This window comes from Sus scrofa, chromosome 13 (assembly GCF_000003025.6).
Source record: "Sus scrofa isolate TJ Tabasco breed Duroc chromosome 13, Sscrofa11.1, whole genome shotgun sequence".
NCBI classification, from domain to species: Eukaryota; Metazoa; Chordata; class Mammalia; order Artiodactyla; family Suidae; genus Sus; species Sus scrofa.
This window is the reverse complement of record NC_010455.5, coordinates 149,285,127-149,304,920: the sequence shown is the minus strand read 5'-3', so window position 1 is coordinate 149,304,920 and position 19,794 is coordinate 149,285,127.

Sequence of the window (19,794 nt, the reverse complement as noted above, 5' to 3'; positions counted from 1 at the left end):
GCTAGTTAAGTGACCTTGGGCAAATTGCTTTCTCTCACAAAACTTTTGATTCTCCCTGACAAATTCCCTTTTCTTCATCACTCAAACAGGTCTTGAAATCTCATCTCCTGTAGGAAGCAGTTCTAATAAATTAGAGAAGAAATGATTAATTTCAGTGTGTCACTTCCATTGTGCTCTTCTCTTTCTATGTCCCTACTAAATACGTTTATTCTTCCCAGTTTACAGCTAATAAAAAGATACTTTGGTTTTAATTTCATCATTTATTTAAAACTAATGACTTATGTTGTTATCCCATCTGTATCCTTACCTATTCATAGATTATATTCTAAAGTGATTACGTTATCCCGGAATGTTTCAACTTCATTGGAAACAGTTTATACCTTCTACCTTTAATTCTACCTAACAAAGGAATTTTTTTTTTTTTCCTGGAGTACAGCTTCTTCCAGAAGCATCTAAAAATAGCAGATGACCCTGGGTGTCAGGGTTCTGGCCTAACCTAGAGATTAGTCTGAACACAGGGACTCAATATGGCTTTTATATCTGTATTCCTGGTTTTAAGCCCAGTGCCTCACATACTGTGAGTGCTCAGTACAGCTAGTCCAATGATTGGTAGCAAAACAAATCTTAGCACTGCCTAGAATACCAGGACATTGGTCCAAGGGTCTAAGGTTTCCACAGAGTTTAGCCATGGCTTTGACAGACTGGTCTCTGGAGAGCTTGGGGAGGAAAGGGCAGGGATTCTGGAAATCCAGCTTGCACTATCTCTGACACTAATTAGCTGGATGATCTTGGGCAAATCATTTACTCTCCTTAACATACATGCATGTGCACACACACACACACGAAATTGAATGAGATTAACTCTAGTGTAAATTTTAGATATAGTATTATAGGAGTTCATGATTATATTGATAATATTTCAAATAAACCAAAACTTCTCCTATGGACTATACTGAAAGTTGGTAACGCTGTGCTCAGAGGTAATATCTGGGTGATTATGATCCTTCCCAATAGGAGGATGGTATAATGCTTGCAAGTACAGCAAGGAAGGAATTATTTTCCAAGCAGTGAAGCGTCCAGGGCAGTGGGGGACTAATACAGGACTTCAACTAAGTGTGGGTTTGAGGTAACAGAAGTTTGATGTCTAGCAGGTTAACTGCATCTTTTATGTAGTCAAAGAAGGCTACACACATAGAAGGATGCTGGGAAATACTAGTTCTTCTAGTACTGCTGCAGCTATGAATATAATCTGCCTCACACTCAAGAGCATTATTAAGAATTAATGAGTGCAATGTGCTGCTACGAAGGGGTGAATCTTCCTGAGACTGGTCTATGCCAGTGAAACAGGCTGACACTAAATAACCCAAAGTTCCCCTAAGCAGGGTCCCATGAGTATTAACATATATATTACAATGCATTAACAGTAGGAGCAATTAAATTAACTCTGACCTAAACATAACAATGGCTAAATCATCCTTACAAGGCATAGCAGAAAACTGCACACAGCTTTGGGGTATGGGGCAGTGAATAAGATCACAGCACCTCAGTGGCAGTGAGGCAGAGGCAGCACTAAACGAAGGCTATTGCATTCACAAGACACCCTGGCTCACTGCCAGGGAACACTTCCTCTGTAATTAAACATCAAGAGGGCATTCATGTACCCCATACTAACTCAGTGCTGTGGCATTTATTTATTCCTTTGAAGACACATATAGGAAACGAGAATACTATTATCACACATGGACATATGGGCAACATCTCAGCTGAATAATAAACTCTGTCTTTTCCTGTGCATTGCAAGTCTCCAGCTTTGAGGGCGCCCCTGCTGCTCACATAAGAGACTGCAAAGAGATGACACCAGACCTGTGCTGTTTTGAGCATTATTCCTGTTGATTACAGCATGACTTTACAGGGTAGCAGCACAAGTCGTTATACTGGGCATTCATTAGAGGAAAGAAAACTTCTGTGAGAACTGACCTAGCGCATTGTAGTCTCAAGAGCTCCTTCTAGTTCAATGGCCTGTACTAATAATTGCCAGAGAAAAAAATAACCTTTTTATTTTCTACTTGAATAACAAGAACTCTTGAGCCACTCTCAGGGTGTAAAGTCTCACTAAGGGGTCTTTGTCCTCTCTGGCCACTGTGTGGCTCCCAAGGATGCCTGTGATTATGAAGTTACCCTTACCTTTTCATACTTGAGCTTTTTCTTCCCCCATCTCCCTCGGTTAAATAGGAGCTTTGTGTGAACAAGTCGCTGTGGACGTTGCTGCTGCTTCATTGAAAAGTGTTATGAATAAAGCCATATTTTCCTGAAGGTTTCCAAAAAACAAAACAACTGGCTGGTTTAACAGCCACGCTTTCCAAGAGTTTTCTGCATGATTTGGAATATAAGCATACTGCCTTAGAATCTGGGAACTCCCCTATTTCCTTTAGAAAACAGAACAAAACTAAACTTTTTTTTTTTTTTTTTTTTGGCTGCTTCCTAAAAAAAAAAAAAAGCCGCTAGATAAGGAAGTGTGTACAGATTGTGAGACCATTTCTTTTTTGTTTATTTATTTATATTTTTTTCCCACTGTACAGCAAGGTGATCAAGTTACCCTTACATGTATGCATTTTTCCCCCACCCTTTGTTCTGTTGCAATATGAGTATCTAGACATAGTTCTCAATGCTACTCAGCAGGATCTCCTTGTAAATCTATTCCAAGTTGTGTCTGATAAGCCCAAGCTCCCGATCCCTCCCACTCCCTCCCTCTCCCATCGGGCAGCCACAAGTCTATTCTCCAAGTCCATGATTTTCTTTTCTGTGGAGATGTTCATTTGTGCTGCATATTAGATTCCAGTTATAAGTGATATCATATGGTATTTGTCTTTGTCTTTCTGACTCATTTCACTCAGTATGAGAGTCTCTAGTTCCATCCATGTTGCTGCAAATGGCATGAGGTCATTCTTTTTTATGGCTGAGTAGTATTCCATTGTGTACATATGCCACATCTTCCTAATCCAATCATTTGTTGATGGACATTTGGGTTGTTTCCATGTCCTGGCTATTGTGAATAGTGCTGCAATGAACATGCGGGTGCATGTGTCTCTTTTAAGTAGAGTTTTGTCTGGATAGATGCCCAAGAGTGGGATTGTGGGGTCATATGGAAGTTCTATGGATAGATTTCTAAGGTATCTCCAAACTGTTCTCCATAGTGGCTGTACCAGTTGACATTCCCACCAGCAGTGCAGGAGGGTTCCATTTTCTCCACAGCCCCTCCAGCACTTGTTATTTGTGGATTTATTAATGATGGCCATTCTGACTGGTGTGAGGTGGTATCTCCTGGCAGTTTTGATTTGCATTTCTCTTACAATCAGCGATGTTGAGCATTTTTTCATGTGTTTGTTGGCCATCTGTATATCTTCCTTGGAGAACAGTCTATTCAGGTCTTTTGCCCATTTTTCCATTGGTTGATTGGCTTTTTTTGCTGTTGAGTTGTATAAGTTGCTTATGTAGTCTAGAGATTAAGCCCTTGTGTGAGACCATTTCTTAAAGCCTGGCTATACTTGGGGTTCAGAGGCCACAGTCCCAAGCAGTATCTTCATCAATGGATTTCAAAGTTCCATGTGTTGTAATGGGAATCTGACTAATAGGATACATACAGTTACACATGCTTATAAATTACAAAATTCTGTTCTCACACTGGTAAAGGAAAAACTCTTAAAAGTAAAGAGGTTAAGGAATTGAATCACTAACATCACAATGATTAATTCCCAGAATTACCTTCTGCATTTTGAAAATGTGTAAGTACTGATATTACAATGTGACTTTTGTAATGCTTCTGTTACTGGTTTAGTTTTAATTTGGTTTCATTTTGGTTTTTAGAAATAATTTCCTGGAGATTATGTCTAGTAAAGAAATAATCTTTGGGAAAAATAATGTGTGAAACCCTTCTATTTCAAAAAAATTAAGTTATAAATTTATAAGATTTTTTTTTGTTGAAAAAAAAGTCAGAATTCTTTAACAAAAATTCAGTTTACTCACACATTTCCTCCTTTCTCTATCCAGATTCCATTGACCTTGGCCTGGCTTTATGTGACCAGTGTGATCAATGTTAAAAAATGATTGAAGGTGATAAAAACAAACCTTATCTAACATTTCATGAAGCAGTCAGTCTCTATTACTAAGGGTCCAGAGAATTAAAAGGGTCCTGGGCTAGAAGGCAGGAAGCTTTCATAAGATAAAGAAGAAGGAACAGAGAAGAGAAAAATAGAAAATGAATAAGGAACAAGGAACTCTGTATACTGCCCAGAGTAGGCTTCGCATTTGGGGATTGTTTGACTGGATATTCTGGCATTTCTGCTCAAGAGGAGAGCATTTATGAGGACACAGAAGTTATCTAAGTTTTAATTTGCTGATGTGGCACCCTTGGCAGGAGCATCTCAAACTTGGGCCTAGAAATTTACTTCGATGAATTGTTACCAAGTCCAAGCTCGTACTGTTTGCTAAACAGGCCAGTAAGTCCAGACACAAAGTTATAGGACAAGGAACAGTGACTTTATTCAGAAAGACAGCAAACTGAGAAGATGGTGGCCTAGTGTCCTAAGGAACCATCTTAACTTGGAATGAAATTGAGGCTTCTTTTATGTTATGGGAACGGGGCATCAGGAGGGTTCAATATTAAAGGGTAAAAGCAGAATGCAGACTTCTTAGACCCACCTGGCCTTCAAGGGAAGCATCACATCCTTTGTTCTTCTGCTTGCTCATGTAGTCTAAGTCCCAAATCTGCAAAAACTTCAAATTGTTAGAAGTTATTTTTACTCTACTGTTCTTATCCCTGCTTATTAGCAAGGTTTCTGGGCTGTAGGCAAAATCATCTGTAAAAAGTTGCAACCATAACTAGCTCAGGACCCTGGGATGGAACTTTCTTTAGGGAATTTAACAAGCTATTTGGGCACAAGAATTAACATTTAATTCTTTATGTACAAGGCTAGAATAATAGAGTACATAAGTAAAGAATGAAGGAGAAAGTTCCAATACAGTGTTAGTTCTGTTCTTTCTCTATTACAAAATCACATTAGGGTCCCAAACTACATAGTGCTCCTGCTTAGGGTTTAAAGCTTTGAAGTCTCTGTCTTGAAATTCTTAATAAGATTATCTTTGAATTTATGTTTGGTAAAGAAGTCCCATGGGCAAAGAAGCATGTGTTGGGGGCATGGAGTCTCAGCAACTAGGTGGTTCACCTCATATCACCTCTCCATCTCCCCTGGAATAGATTCTCTCCTGCCCATTCCCAACTCCCTGGTGCTGCAGTCCAGCTTGGCCTCCTCTTCCCCATTGTCTCTCACCCATCACTGCTACCCAGTGCCGCTGTGGAGATCTAGAAGCAGGAGCAGGGGTCCAACACACTATGTGGTTTCCCTGAGCTGGGCAAGCAGCACCCATCTCTGCCCCAGTCCAGCTCCTCACGTGGACTTACTCATTAGGCAACTTGGGATAAGTTCTCACCTACACTATCCAGAAACCAAGAGTGTCCCTGTGCTGAGGCTGAAGTCCTTTTGGGGTCAGCTGTCCGCTGAAGGTTGGGATGGCAGTGCGTGGAAGGGGAACTTAAACCACCTGCAGCAAGGTCCCCAAGTTTTCATTTTGCACTGGGTAGGTCAATAGCTAACCCTGACTCAACCCTCATAATTCTAAACATTGGGTCCCTCATTACTATTATAACAATAGATCTAAAGCTCTTATTAATTAGCTGAAGAAAAATTTATGCTTCTAAAGGACTTTCAACTATGACCTCACTTTTTAAAGGCTCTTCTAGAAGTAAGAGAGAGGATACACAGTTGGTAACTGCTTCAGTTGTATATTTTGGTTGCAAGCAACAGGGAATTGCTGATGCTAACTCAAAGAAAAGAAAGTCTGTGGTTAGGAAGTGGAAATAGAAAGCCGTCAGCAGCAGAGCACCTTGGGTAACTACTTCTTTCCCCATCATTGTCAGGTGCTCACATGGTCTCTTCAGGGCACCTCTGGTACTTTCCACACATCAGTTTCCTCGTGACTTTGATTTGTACATGGCTCATCGTGGTCTGTCATAGGCTTCCATGTCTGCATTGGGACCTTAAAAAGTCAGTTCCCACTAATAACTACTTTATTATTTGGTTAGTTCTACTTTCATGCTAGGACACATCACTGCTGGCTGGCCCTGACTACAAATCAGCTACTTTTCAGTCAGATTTTTTAATCCATTTATCTCAGCTATGGCCAGAGCATTAGATAGTATGGGCTGCCTTTTTCATCAAGGGCTGTAGGCAGGGCATCTCTGCAATGGCTCATTCTTTTCCTGCTCCTGAACTGACTGTGTCTCATTTATTTCCCATCTCAGTTAAAGATCCCATCATTCCAGTTGCTCAAGGAGACACATGAGAGTGTTCATTATTTCTTCCCTCCTGCATCAGTTCTAGGGGCTTTACCTCCTAGATTTCTCTTTTCACACTTTGTGATTGATTTCATAATAAAATACAGTCTCCTTAGTATGCTATAAAAGACCTCCTGATCTGGACTCTAACTATGCTCCAAACTCATTCTTTGTAATCCCTACTGTTTCCCACACCCCCACATCACATTTAAACTACTTGAGAGCCCTCAAATGAACTATTCTCTTTCTCATTTTCATATTCTCCCTCATTCTACGCTTCTTCCATAGCACAAGAACACTCTGTCTGCCTTCCTCATAACATTTATCAGAAGGGGATTGTTTATTTATGTGGTTTTCCAATAGATTGTGAACTTCTTGAAGGCAGATACCTTGTTTTCGTTTTCTGTATTCCCTATACCAACAAGAATCTATCATAGTATGTATATTAAATACAATACATGGATATTAGCATGCATCGCCTATTTTAAAATTTTCAGTGGCCTCACATTGTTTTCAGTATGAAGTGCACTCTTTAGCACCTCTCCCACATCATATTTTCCAAATTTCTATATTATGTTTCAACAAGGAAGTACTTCTGGTGGTTAGTCGTTGCCTCATACTAACTTATGTCTCTTTGCTTTTTTAAACGGAATTACTCACGCCCAGAATGCTCCCCCTGCCCTGTTTTCTGCACAGTGAACTTCTACTCGGTGTCAAAAATTTAACTCAAGCATCAGCTTTCTTGGGGAGTTGCTGTGCTCTCTCTGCCTGCCCTTTCTGGCAATTTTAGGTTCCCTCTCCTTTAGCATCTTAGAACTTCTTTCTTCATTATGGTACTTTCCATATTGTATTATACCTATTGATTTTTTTTTTGTCTTTTTTTTTGTGTCTGTTGTTGTTTTGTTGTTGTTGTTGTTGCTATTTCTTGGGCCGCTCCCGCGGCATATGGAGATTCCCAGGCTAGGGGTCGAATCGGAGCTGTAGCCACCGGCCTACGCCAGAGCCACAGCAACGAGGGATCCGAGCCGCGTCTGCAACCTACACCACAGCTCACGGCAATGCCGATCGTTAACCCACTGAGCAAGGGCAGGGACCGAACCCACAACCTCATGGTTCCTAGTCGGATTCGTTAACCACTGCGCCACGACGGGAACTCCCCTATTGATTTTATCGTCTTTCTCTTCAGAGAAATGGAACAGATCCTTTCTACGTCCTCAGTACATTAACAAGACACATGGTGGGTCTCAACGAATATTAAGTTACATATATCTTAATTGGGAATAAATATTCCCAATTCTATTGGGAATACACCTACTTACAAAGAAAACTAGAAAATGTAGTCTTAAAGCCAGGTGGCATGTGCCCATCTAGTAAAGTAATTAGGGAAGAGAAGGGAACAGATCTTAGAATACAGAGTGCAGTATGACTCAAGTTCTCATATTGAAACTATTTTTGCAGCCCAAAGCATATCGTTTTGACATTCAACTAGCTTTGCAGGAGCAAATATAGTACTGTTGTCTGTGAGTATGGGTTCTGAAGCCAGTCGAAACTGAGCTCTACTCATTGCTGTGTGTGCGGCCTTTGACAAGTTAGTTAATCTTTCTTTGTTTCTATTTCATATCTATAAAATGGGTATGACAATAATATCCACTTTTACATTGAGAATTACATAACACAGGAGAAGAGCTTAATATGCATCTGGCACAACATGAACTCCATATAAATACTAGCTTTTATTCTATCTATTCCCACACGTGTTTTATTTGGTGAAAGAACAACCTAACTAACTGATAAGTGTGCTCTGTACATAGAGCAGCTCAAGAAATATTTTTATATAGTGTGTTCATTTTTCATAAATTTCTGCCTTTGTACTCACTTTGAGATTCTCAGTTATTGCTTTTTATACTATCAGTGTATCTTCCTCCAGAAGCATTTTCTTTCTAATTTACTGGTTATGGTGTCTGTAAGTTTTTCTACAAGGTAATTGAACTTATTTAGGCTGTGTGTGAAATATAATTAAATAGGCTCTAGGAGATAATCTAGGGGACATTTTTATGGCATAAAATAAGTATACTTTTTAGTGCTTTGTCCTTGTGAATGTTTTTTATTATTCAAGTATATTTTTGTTTATTTTTTGTGTTTACAGATAGCATTCACAAGTAGGCATCTCTAGAGAAGTAAGTTATGCAGTTTTGTATACTCATACACATAGAGATAATTAACAAAAGCCCAATAAAACTTTGAATTATAAAGATAATTTAAAAAAATTAAGTATCTCAACATGTGGAATTGAATGAAAATTTATTTTACTCTCTGAAAAAAATCACAGAGAAACAGAAACCTCACTAGAGCTTATTAGCAAAAATATGTACGATAAAGTAATCTTCTGGTCTATAGAGTGCAGAAAATCAGAAGATCTGTATAAGTATGTAGCATGCACTGAGAGACACCTTTTCGAAGTCTCTTTCTCTGATGCTACCTGTTTAAGAAGAATATCTCTCCTGTGTCTTTTCTTAAAATCCCCTGTTCTGTATTCTAGCCAGGACTAATCCATTTTTTTTTAATCTTAGTCTGTTTTATTGCAATTGGTAAACCAAACAGTGATGGTGACACTATTATAAAAGACAGGAAATTTTGGAAGCAGCTAAAATTGAAGTACAATAAGATATGTGTGTGTGTGTGCACACGCGCATGTGTGCATATGTGCGCTCATGTATGTACAACTTGATGATGCAGTTACAGTTGTTGTCTACCCATTCCCCAGCATCTCCCAGATATTCAAGAAGACAGAAATTCTGGTTACTAAACCTGAACAATTATATGACAGCTGGGTAATGAAAGTATCATTATTGTCTTAATTGCTACTTGGTCTAACTTGCTGAAATAACTGTAAATGAAAGGCAGTGGCCCTGATTAGATAAGATAAAACCATGTCTTTCTTCAGAATGTTTTGGTGGAAGTCATGGAGAAAAAGGATGGAAAGCCTGTCACCTCTGTGTCATTCATTTCATCCCTTTTTTCCCAAACACCTCTGGTCCCTGGATCAGCAACTCCTTAGATAGTGATTGAATTCTAAACACTCATCACACGGGAATGGTCTACAGGTTTAAGGATATCAAATATCTAATTTGATTTCTGTATGTGGCTGAATAATCTTAGCAAAGGGCCAGTGGAACCTATTTTTTTATCCTTTAGTAAAATCTTTAAAATGGATAACTAACAACATAATGACTATAAAAAATATTCAGAGATCTTAATACCTATTGTCTTCTTTTTTACATGCCAGGAGAACACAAAGTTTTGTTCTTTGGTTCCCTTCAAACTTTTCTTCCTCACTTTTATACATGTAGATTCTCCCTTCATCTCTCACTACTGCTGTAATTGAATAGAGAAATGACACAGAGTGTTAGTTGTGAAGTTAAAACCAGAGCCAGGAGACAAAAATCAGGTATATGGTGAACAAAACAAAAAGGTTAGCCCATTGTGCTGTAGTAGTATCTGTCATCTGTGGACAAAGAACTGGTATTTCCTAGATCTACTGTGATTGACCAGAGGAAGAACAGGTACGCCTCATCTGCCTAGGTTTCTGTTATATTTCCTATCACATACCACATACTCTGCATCTTTATTATGAAGGCTAATAAACCAACCAAAACTTTAAAAAGAGGCCATTAGAATTAGAAAAAGATGAGATTTGAGTCATCAAAAATGCAGCTTTTTGTTTCCTTTTCTTAGAATCTTAGGCAAAGACAGTTTTTAGTAGATCAAGTTTCTTGAAGAAAAAGGAGTACTAATAAAACTAAAAATAGAGTTACCATATGATCTAATAATCCCACTCCTGAACATATATCCAGACAAAACTATAATTCAAAAACATACATGCACCCTATGTTCATAGCGGCACTATTTACAATAGCCAAGACATGGAGGCAACCTAGGTGTCCATCAACAAATGAATGGATAAAGAAGATGTGGTACACATATATAATGGAATATTACTCAGCCATAAAAAAGAATGAAATAATGCTATTTGCAGCAACATGCATGGACCTAAAGATTATTATACTAAGTGAAGAAAGTCAGAAAGAGAAAGATAAATACTATATGATATCACTTATATGTGGAATTTAATTATGACATAAATGACCTTATCTACAAAACAGAAACAGACATAGAGAACAAACTCCCAAGGGGAAAGGGGTAGGGAAGGGGTAAATTAGGAATTTGGGATTAGCAGATGCAAAATATTATGTAGAATGGATAAACAGCAAAGTCCTAATGTATAGCACATACAACTATATTCGACATACTATAATAAAACATAATGGAAAATAATTTTTAAAAAGTACTAATGAAAAGCAAAAAATACAAAAAAAATCAAACTTTTATGTTCTGTACTTACATTTTATTTAATAAACTTTGATATGGGGTGATTTATTACTGTATGTATCATTGAATGATATTGTTATACCTACTATTATTATATGTATCATGTAAAAAATATAAAACAATCTCTGTCTACATATCTACCTCTGAATCCATATGTCTTTATTTCTGTCCCAGCCACAGCCAGTGTGAACTATGCATCCTGAATATACCTTCAGCCACATAGAGTACCACACCCCTGAGTATGGGAGGCAGTCATTTTTCTTTATTCTGTTCTAAGTTCTTTTGCCATTTATGTTGTGTTCTCATGAATAATTTTGAATTCTTGGCATGCCAGTGATGGGGAGCTACCTCCCAAAAGTAACAAAGGGAAAGTACCATGCAAGCTCAAGACCTGAAGCAACTTCAAGGAGAGGTTCAATGAAGCAGAGTGTGAATGACAGTGTGAAAGTAGGGACTGACGTTGTGAAAGACATCATAACAATCTTTGTGGCAAAGAAGGGCTGAATCACACTTACGTAAACTGGAGCTGGAAGAAGGCCTGAAGTCCTGGCTTAAAGAAACGTGAGAACTTCAGTTATCACCACTATAAAATTCAATAATGCAAATCTTTTGAGATTTTTGCACCATGAAATTTCTATTTGTGCTCATTCAATTCAGTATGTTCCCGTGTTAGTCCACTTGGGATAACTATAAACCAGGTGGTTTTAACAACAGAAATGTATTTGCTCACAGTTCTGGAGGCTAGAAGTCTGACCTCAGGGTTCCAGCATGGCTGGGTGCTGGTGAGGTCTGTCTGCCTGACCTGCAAACAGCCTCCTCACTATGTCTTTACATCACAGAGGCAGAATGAAGTCTCTTAGGGCACTATTCCTACCAGGGCCCCATCCTTATGACCTTATTTAATCTTAATTACTTTCCTACTCCAAATGCTATCACACTGAAGGTTAGCGCTTCACCATACAAATTTAGAGGAGGGACACAGTTCAGACCACAGAAATGCCCTTTCTAGAAATTTTTCTTATACTCTTGAACAATGTATGCATGTGCAGCTGTATGGGAATATTCTTTAATAATCGGACTCCCAATAGTACAGTAAACAGAAACAAAATTCAAACAAATCTTCCTTATCTAAACATGCTTGGCAATGTTTGACTGAGTCTTTTTCACATTTCATCCCTCTGACATGACTTTTTTCCTTCTATCCCACACTTTTAAAGGTCCTTTTGACTGTTTTGGACCTACTCAGACAATTAGAGAAAATCTCCCAATTTAAATCATCTGATAGAAACTGTAACTTCATCTGCAACCTTAACTTGCCTATCTATGTCACATAACATTGTCACAGCTTTAGATTAGAATGTAGACATCTCAGATTTCCAGTCATGATGCAGCGGAAATGAATCTGACTAGCATATATGAGGATGCAGGTTCAATCCCTGGCCCTGCTCAGTGGGTTAAGGATCTGGCATTGCCATAAACTATGGTGTAGGTCCCAGACTCAGCTCAGATCTGACGTTGCTCTGGTGTAGGCTTGCAGCTGTGGCTCTGATTGGACCTCTAGCCTGGGAACCTCCATATGCCACAGATGTGGCCCTAAAAACAAAACAAAAGAAAATGTAGACATCTCTCACTCTCTTTTTCTTTCTTTCTTTTTCTTTTTCTTTTTTTTAACACAGCAACACCCATACTGCATATGGAGGTTTCCAGGCCGGGGATTGAATCTGAGCCACAGCTACAGCCATTACCAGATCCTTTAACCCACTGTGCTGGGATGGCAATCAGCACCTCCTCAGCGACTCAAACCATTGCAGTTAGATTCTTAACACACATAACCACAGTGACAACTCTAGAATGTAAGCATCTTTGAGGGACCATTCTTCTTTTTTTTCTGCCTACCACAATAGTCGTAGAATTATATTAGAACACATAATTTCTTGTACCTGTAATCTAACAAGGTAAAGGACAAGTAAATCAAATCATTAGGTTTGGAACTGGGATTTGACCTAAATACTACTATTCTCCTGGGCATTTTAATTTCTAGCTTTCTAAAAATGGGCCTTTTAAAACTGGATAATATGCAAATCAGATTATGGATGTAAATTAAAGCACATTTAATCAACAGCACACAATTCAATTGTCCTCTAATCCTCTTTAGCATTCAGTCAGCTGACACTTGCAAGTTTTCAAACAGTTTAATAAAGAGAAACAAATAAAATTTGCTAGAGGGAATACACTGAATTTGAAATTAAAATTCAGTGTATTGTGATTTCAAACTGAAAGTGTTTAGGAAATATGAGCAAAGAAAGGCCCATACTTAACAATGGATTTGGAAATAGAAATTTTTTCTCTATTATTGTCAATGCACAATATCAGTTTTACAAATTATTAGTATTTAAATTATGCTTTGTACAGAGAGAATATTTTAAAGATAGCAAATGTTAATTTTAAATACTCAAATACAAGTTACTTGAAACAATAATATACTCTTTCCAAGTAATATGCAAGCATATACCTTCAATTTAATTAAGAGATTACTAAGTGCTTATTATATGCAGCATTTGGAAGAATACAAAATTTTATAAGAATACAAACCTGTAGAATTTACATATCTGGTAGAGGAGAAAATAAAAGCAAAATTATATACCACATTACCTTTACATCACCTTATGTTTTACTTTAATACATTTAATATAGAATTTTTTATTTTTTATTTAAAAAAAAATTTTTGTGAACCACTGCAGTTTGGTTAATTGAACTACACTATTGAGAGAATATGACAGATGGGGAAAAACTCTAGGTTTGTTTCAATTAATTATTTTGAAAATTCAAATTATTTTGAATGAACAGAGCTAATTTGTCTCTTTGGCTTCTTCTTTTTTTTTTTTTTTTTTTTTTTTTTTTTTTTTTTTGTCTTTTTAGGGCCACAACCACAGCATATGGAAGTTCCCAGGACAGGAGTCTTATTGAAGCTGTAGCTGCCGGCCTATTCCACAGCCATAGCAACACTAGATCCTTAACCTGCTGAGTGGGGCCAGAGGTCAAACCCGTGTCCTTATGGATGCTAATCAGGTTCATTTCCACTGAGCCACGACAGGACCTCCTCATTTAGCTTCTGAATTCATACTCACTCTATCAAAATTCAGGATAAAGATTTAAAGCACCAAAGGAGTCAGTACATACTTGCTATATACACACAAACACATGCACATACAACTTGTTCTTTTTGTATATTATTTTGAAAAGAACCAAAAATAATGTTGTGCAATTAGTTAACATTTTGTCCCACCACATACAAATACTAAATAAATATTTGCTAAATGAACAAGTGAACTGTTGAACTCAACGAATTCATTTAACATGTGAAGGTCTTTAAGTTTACAAAGAAGAAATAGATGCAGATAGCATTCAGTGTTGAAATTTATTGAAAAAGTGCATGGGAGCTTAGGAAAATAAAATTTATTTTTTAACTATATGACCACACTGAGTCCTAGGGTTCCTAACCTGAATATAGCAAAGTTTCCATAGAATACTAGAGCATTAGCTCAGAACCCTATAGGATATGTTCTGATCTTTCTTAACTAAAGTTTTTTCTTTATTTCTTTAATATTAATCATGGAAAATTTTAATGCACAAAACTAGTTCAGTAACCCCATATCTTCATTACACAGCTGCAACAGTCATCAATTCATTTCCACTCTTGTTTCATTTCTATTTTAGCTCCAGTGGCCCTTACCTCACTGCATTATTTTGAAGCAAATCCCAGACATCATGTCATTTCATCTATAAATATTTATATAGATGTGTCACATTTTTCGGTTGGCAAGTTGGATGTGGTTTTTTGAAAGTGCCTGGATAAATCAATATTTTGCCAATTTTTTCTACTGGGTTGTCTTTTATTATTGAATTTTAGAAATATATGCTCTCTGTATGAGTCTTTTGCTTATATGTGTTTGTGTGTACAGTTAAACAGTATCTTCTCCCACTCTATGTCTTTTGAGTTCCTTTATGGTGTATTTTGATAAATGGAATTTCTCGTTTTTGTTACAGTCCCTGTTATCAATTTTTGAGCTTTATATATTCAGTTGTTTCTCTCCAGAAGAAAGTTTTGCCAACACCAAGGTTATGGATATGTTACTGTATGTTGCTATGGTCTGAATGTTTACGTTCCTGCAAAATTCATATGTTAAAATCCTAATGCCTCATATGATGATATTAAAAGGTGGGGTCTTTGGGAAGTGCTTAGGAATGGGATTAGTGCTCATGTAAAAGATACCCCACAGAGCTCTCTATCCCCTTCTACCATGTGAGGAGGCAGCAAGCAGTCAGCAGTCTGCACCCTTGGAAGGGGGCCATTACCACAATCTGACCATGCTGACACCCTGATCTAGCATTTTCAGCCTCCAGAACTATGAGATATAAATTTATATTGCTTATAAGCTACCTAGTCTGTGATATTTTATGATATCAGCCCAAGCAGACTAAGACATATTATTTTCTAGAAACTAAATTTTTTAACTTTTACATTTATTCTCAATCTAACTGGAATTTATATTTGTGTAATGTAAGAGATAAGGGCTAAGTGTCACTTTTTAATGTGGGCATTTCATTGCCTCAGCATATAATATCCTCCTTCACACTGCAATGGTACCTTTATCATTTATTAGGTGACTACATATGTTTGGGTCTGCATCAATACTGCGATATTTTTTTTTCTTTTTTTTTTTTTAGGTCTGCACCTGCAGCAAACGGAGGTTCCCAGGCTAGGGGACTAATCGGAGCTACACATGCTGGCCTACACCACAGCCGCAGCAAAGTGGGATCCGAGCCACATCTGCGACCTACACCACAACTCATGACAACACCGGATCCTTAACCCACTGAGCAAGGCCAGGGATCGAACCCGCAACCTCACTGTTCCTAGTAGGATTTGTTTCTGATGCACCACGTCGGGAACTCCAATACTGCAGTATTTTAATTACTGCAGCTTTAAATCTAAAAGTGTAAGCCCTCTAGAAAATTTCTTCCGGTTTGCTTTGGCTTGGTTCTTTGCTTTTACATATATATCTTAGAATATACTTGTTGACCTCTATCAGAAGTTAAAAAGCAAAAGGCTTCTGATCTTTTGGTTAGAATTTAAACTATGTATCAGTTTAAAAAAAACAAATACCTGAGTTCCTGTCGTGGAGTGGTGGAACTGAATACAACTAGGAACTGTGAGGTTGCGGGTTCGATCCCTAGCCTCCCTCAGTGGGTTAAGGATCCAGCATTGCCATCTGCTGTGGTGTAAGTCGCAGACACAGCTCGGATCTGGTGTTGCTGTGGCTCTGGCGTTGGCTGGTGGCTACCCTCTGATTAGACCCTTAGCCTGGGAACTCCATATGCTGTGGGAGCAGCCCTAAAAAGACAAAAAAAAAAAAAAAAAAAAGAAAAAATACATTCACAATAGTGAGTCTTCTAATCCAAGAACATGGTCTATCTCTCTATTTACTTAATTACTCTCAATATGTTTTGTACTATTTTAGTAGAAATTTTCTCTGATGACATTTAACATCATTCATTAGTTTACTCTCTGTTTTTGATTATTTGATTTCTTTAAGTTTTTGTTTTCCATTTGCTGCTTACAAGCAAATCTACAGATAGAAATAGAGTTGATATTTGGGTATTAACCTTGTACCTTGTGACTTGTTAAATTTATTAATTCTAATACTTATCTGTGGACTCTTAAATTTTCTATTTTAGAAATAATGATAGTTTTATTTTATTCCTCCAAAGCCATATACTACTTATTTATTTTCCTTGTTTTATTGCATTGGTTAGAACATCCAGGTTTGGGGATAAATGAAAGTAATACTAGCATCTTAGTCTTTTTCTCAATCTCAGTAAGAAAGCTCCCAATATTGACTATTAAGTTTAATGTTTTTGTAGGGCTTTTGTAGCTGTTTCCTTATGATATTAAAAAATTATTCTACTCCTAGTTTTATTGTGAATGGATTGTTAACATGATCAATGATGACAGTCCCTTTTATTAATGTGGTGAATTGCATTGCTTTTCCAGTGTTAAACCAACTTAGCATTCCTGAAATAAGCCCAACTTGGTCAGGGTTTAACCATTTTTAATAACAAAGGGTATGGTTTTTTAATAGTTTATTCAGAATCTTTGGATCTGTATTTATAGTACAGATTGTGCAGTTATGATTTTTTTCCTTACATTTTAGTGACTTTTTCAACTTTTGATATCAGGTTTATGTTGGCCTCATAAAAGGAATTAGAAAGTATTCATTTCTTCTTTGTCGCTTCAGTGTTTTTGTATAATATTGGGATTTTTTTTTCATTAAGTCTTTGGAAGAACATTAGGAAAATTAAGCCTCAGATTTTCTTTGTGGGAAGATCTAGAATTAAGGATCAAAAAATTACTTTAAAAAAAGTAAGATCAGAAGTTCCTGTCGAGGCTCAGCAGTAATGAAACTGACCAGTATCCATGAGGATGCGGGTTCAATCCCTGGTTTCCCTCACTGGGTTAAAGATCTGGTGTTGCCATGGGCTATGGTGTAGGTCACAGATGAGGCTTGAATCTGATGTTGCTATGGCTGTGGTATAAGCCAGCAGCTGTAGTCCAATTCGACCCCAAGCATATGGGAATTTCCATATGCTACAGGTTTGACCCTAAAAAAATAAAAATAAAAAAGCCAAAATATGTTTATGTAATACTACTAGATTTTTATGTTCTATTGGATTCAGTTTTACTAAGCTATATTCTTCCATTTTATCTCCATTTTAAAATTTACTGATATAAACTTTTAAAAATACTTATATTTTATTAAGTTTAAGTTCTCTTATATGATGTTGCCTTTTTCATTCTGATACAAGAAAAGTATTTCCTGTTTTTTATTTATTATTGATCAATCATAATAGAAGTGTTTAATTTTTATTAGTGTTAGCCAAAGAACCAAATCTGGTGTTGTTTCTTTTTATACATGCCTTTTTCTATTTACTTTGTACCTGTTCTTTGTATTTTTATTATCTACTGTCTTTGGGTTTGGTTGGTCATTCCTGTGTTAATTCCTTGAGATGGAATATAAGCCATTAAGTTATAGATTTTTTTCTTTTCTAATCTGTATTTGGTATTCTAGAGTTCTCTATAAGCATATCTTTCTCTGTATCCTATAGGTTTTCACATTTTTTTCATTATCACATTTATTTCAAATTAAATTCTGATTTCCTTTTTGATATCTACTTTTACTCATAATTTATTTTAAAATAGCATTGCTTAGCTTCTGACAGTTGGGTATTGCTTGGGCTTCTCCTTGTTTAAATTGATTTCTAACGTAATTCCTATGTGGTCAAGTGCTTTAACATTACTTTAAGACTTTGAGGAGTTCCCTGTGTGGCGCAGCAGAAACAAATCCAACAATTTCAAACATAATGATATATAGAAAAATCTTAAACTAGGAACCATCAGGTTGCAGGTTTGATCCCTGGACTTGCTCAGATGGGTTCAGGATCTGGCATTGCCATGAGCTTTGGTGTAGGTCACAGACTCAGATCAGATCTGGCGTTGCTGTGGCTGTGGCATAGGCTGGTGGCTACAGCTCTGATTAGACCCCTAGCCTGGGAACCTCCATATGCCATGGGTGCGGCCCTAAAAAAAAGGACAAAAGATTAAAAAAAAAAAAAAAAAAGACTGAAATTTGGAGGGGGCTTACTTTTGGGCTCAATATATTATCATTTTGATAAATATGGCATGTACACTTGAAGAAAATGTTTATTTGGTCATGGTTGGGTTTAGGGTTCTTTATATGACAAGTAGGTTAATTTTATTAATCTGGTTTAGATCTTCTATATCTTTTCTAATGTTTTTGTTTGTATATACCATCAGCTATGAAGAAACATTTGTTTTGAAGTCTCTTCAGGAGTTCCCTTGTAGTGCAGTGGGTTAAGGGTCCAGTACTGCCACTGTAGCAGCTCAGGTCACTACTCTGGCACAGGTTCAATCCCTGGCCCAAGAACTTCTACTTGCTATGGGCATGGCCAAAAAAAAAAAAAAAAAAAAAAAAGCCCGTTTGAAAAGGGACCTTCAATATTTGATAAAGGTGATGCCTCAAATTAGGAGGAAAAAGATGAAGATTTTATAAGTGGTATAGTTCAGACCAAATAGCTTTGTGGAAAACAAAAAATTGAAACCTGATGGTAAATCTCCTGTATTTGTGTGTCTATGTGTTTGTGTGCTTGGTGATTAGGTCTGCTGGCCATCAGCTCTCCCTGACATGGTCACTCTATCTTTTATCCAGTCTTGTTGAGTTTGTATAGCTCTGGTGCTGATTCCCTACTTCAGTCTGTTAGAATATATATGTCCAACAGTTATCAATTCCAGTTATCAGTCTAGTTATCAATTTACAATCCACTGTAAAATATGTACAAAAATATTTTAAAGTCACTTTCCTTAAAGCTTTTCTATGTTATAGCCACAACAATTTCAAGATGTTTTCTTATAACCAGTCAAATACAATGCAATGAAATTATATGATTATTAATGTATATTTAAAGGAGTAGTATGACTGATTTAAAGACTAAGTGGTCTTGTGTCAGACTTTCTATTTCTCAGTTAACTGATCTCTTCTCAAGTCTTTTACATCTGACTTCCCTTTTCATCGTTCATTTGGCTTGGAATCTGATGAAAGTATTCCGACTTTTGGTAAACTCTTGGAACAAGCCTCCGTTGCTATGGGAAGGTATCCAAAATTTATGGATCAGTAATCTAATCCAGACTGGCAACTCCTATAGAATGAGCTGAGTTTCCCTTTTACTGTGTTCGCTCTCTCATGTGGAACACCTTGCCATAAGCTCTATTCATCACCTCAGCCCAGTCTTCAAAATCACCTTCACAATCCATGTTTCTGCCTTTTGTGTAGCATCCAATTTTCCGTGCCTGTGCTGATAAACTAGATGATACAAACAATTGTATAAATGCCACACAGGACAGTTTTTGTAGCTCAGTGTCTTTCTTCTGTACCATA